This window comes from Panicum virgatum, chromosome 4K (assembly GCF_016808335.1).
Source record: "Panicum virgatum strain AP13 chromosome 4K, P.virgatum_v5, whole genome shotgun sequence".
Lineage (NCBI taxonomy): Eukaryota > Viridiplantae > Streptophyta > Magnoliopsida > Poales > Poaceae > Panicum > Panicum virgatum.
The window spans coordinates 30789580-30792296 of record NC_053139.1 but is presented as its reverse complement, the minus strand read 5'-3'; the positions used below and the strand labels follow the sequence as shown (position 1 = coordinate 30792296).

Sequence of the window (2717 nt, the reverse complement as noted above, 5' to 3'; positions counted from 1 at the left end):
TATATCTAGCATGTAGATGTAGCATTGGCTGGGGTGCAACGCGAGGTACTTTTTCGAACCGAGGCTCTACCCCAATTCCATTCATCGAACGGAATTACAGAGTTTAACAGTTTAGAAACAGGTTCGGGCAGAGTTCAGGGGGGGATAAGAGCCTAGACTGGCTAACCTGAATTTCAAGCTAGACCAGCTGGAACGACATCACAAATGTTTCCTCACCCGGGATTCCCGAGCGGACACCGACCAGCTGACCGAGATTAGAGACAACAGAACAGGAAGTAAACTTATTACAATCCAGAAGACAAGACCCTCCAAGCAAAAGACCAACTAAACCATTCTCCAGGCACCCGCAGTCCTCACGTCCTTTTTTCGCCACACCTTCATTCCTCATCTTCCGCTTGATTGCCGGGGGAGGTAGAAGCCGGATACTTCACAACAGCCGAATAGAATATCCGTGTTCCATAGCTACATTCCAGTACATCGTTTCAGTTATCCGGATATTATGATCCCATTCTTCATGGTTTTTACAAGTAGTGATAATGCTCGTGACGACTTTCGCGATCTTAACATGCATTTTGAAAGTTTTGAAACCCGGATGGCATGTTTGGCAACCTGGAAATACATTTTGACTTTTGAGAGTTTAAGGAGCCGGATAACACCACCTTGAGAAAAGGTTCTAGATATGAAATGGCAAAGTAGCACAGGATTATTATAGGTGCAGATTATTATTATAGGTACAACAGTTAATAATATCTACCCAAGATGTGCCTCTGCCTCTTCCTCTGCCCCCGGCGTCTGCTTGATCGCTCGCATCGGCAATCCGCCTTTCATGCTTAGCATGAACGTCAACTCCAGCTTCGGGTGCTCGTCGCCGCCCTGGTACCGGAAGCTGAACCTCTCGAAGGCGCAGGAGACGATGAGCTTCATCTGGATGTAGGCCAGCTCCTTGCCGCGCGAGGCACATCCTTGGCCCCGCGTGGAACACCGGGAACCTGAACGGGCTCTCTGGCTGGAACGTGCCGTCCTCCCGGAGCCACCGCTCCGGCCTGAACTCCTCGCAGTCCTTGCCCCACAGGCCCTTCAGCCGCGACATCGCGTACACGGAGTGGTTCACCGACCACCCTTTCCCGATGAACGTGCCGTCCGGCAGGACGTCGTCCTGCTTGCAGTGGTGCATGCCGATGGGCACCGGCGGGTACAGCCGCATCGACTCGGTGATGGCGGCGTGGATGTAGTGCATCTCCCGGAGCTCGTCGAAGGTGAACGCCGTTGCCGTCGTCTCGCCCGTGCCGCCGCCGCCATGGCTCGACGACCTTGATGCGCGCACTCTGCGCACCTCGTCCATGATCTTGCTCTCGACGTCAGGCCGGCCGGAGACCAACCAGAAGAATCATGTCAGCGCAGCCGACGTCGTGTCGCGCCCGGCGAGGAGGAAGTTGGTGACGACGTCCCGGAGGCTCTCGTCGCTGAGGTCGCCGCGAGCGGCGACGATGTGCGCCAGGAAGTCGCCGCTGGCCTCCGACCCGCCGGCGCCCTCCCATCTCTCCCGGCACCTCCGGACGATCCGGTCGGCGTAGCCGTGGATGACGTCGAGCGCCTCACGGATCTGCTTCTCGGGCTCCATGTTGAGCGACTTCTTGAGACGCCACAGAAAGAGTGCCGGCGGATTGAACCGGCCCACGATGGCGGTCTGCACGTAGTCGAAGGCGCGCACGAACTCCGCGGCCTGGGGCGTCGCCGCGCCCTCGTCGGCGACGGCGAGGCACCCCGGGTCCTCGCCAAAGGCCACGTGGCAGATGTTGTCGAAGGTGAAGCACTCGAAGACGTGCTGCATGTCCAGGGTGGGCCCATGGCGCTCGGCCTGCTCGAGCAGCGGCAGAAGCCGCCCGACGACCTCGGACTGGACGGAGTCGACGATGAACTTCCTCAGCGAGCGCTTGCTGAACTCGACGCTGGCGGCCTTGCGCTGCCACAGCCACTGCTCGCCGTCGGAGTTGAAGATGCCGTGGCCGAGGAAGTCCTCGAGCTTGGACGACAGGAAGTCGCCCTTGGGGTAGTTGGCGAAGCTCGTCTTGGCTATGTGCTCGACGTTGTCCGGGTTGGCGGTGATGACGACGCCGGGCAGGCCGGGGGCTTTGAAGGTGGTGGTCTGCGTCGGGCTCCGCTTCGCAACCTCGACGGACCATTCGACAAGGCGGTGGCCGTTCTTGGCCAGGTGAGGAAACCTGCCGACGATCGGGTAGGCCTTGAGGTCGTTGTCTGATGCGCGAGGCTGCTGCTGCTGCTTCCTGCTGGGATCCTGGCGCAGGTAGAGCAAGCACACGAGGGGGAGCAGGACGAGGAGGAGAGGCCATGAGACCAGGGAGAGTTCCATCATTTCCATTTGGCTACCTCTTTTGCCTTTCGCTTATGCGTTGCCAGGCGATTTTGTTTGTACGTGTCGTGTGCGCCATGCCGAGCTCTCTTACGGCCACCAATCGACCTGCACATGTGTACCCTCCGTGGACCAACCAATAATTTATTTTGGATATACTCCCTCTTGAAATATAAGTTATTAGAAAATTTAAAAGTTATATATAAATATAAGACATCCTAGGATCCTTTTTAATTTTTATCCAATCTTTCTCCCTCCAATTAATTCGAGTGGATCAGGAAGTAACAAAATGAATGGAGAACTTCTAGATTTTGATGCCGCAACCACTAGCTAGTGCAGGGAAACG

At 56.5% G+C, this 2717-nt stretch overlaps 1 pseudogene; it reads right to left on the bottom strand.

Annotated features, from left to right (window-relative positions):
• Positions 1–598: 598 nt before the first annotated feature.
• Positions 599–2422, bottom strand: LOC120703629 (annotated as a pseudogene).
• Positions 2423–2717: the final 295 nt, after the last annotated feature.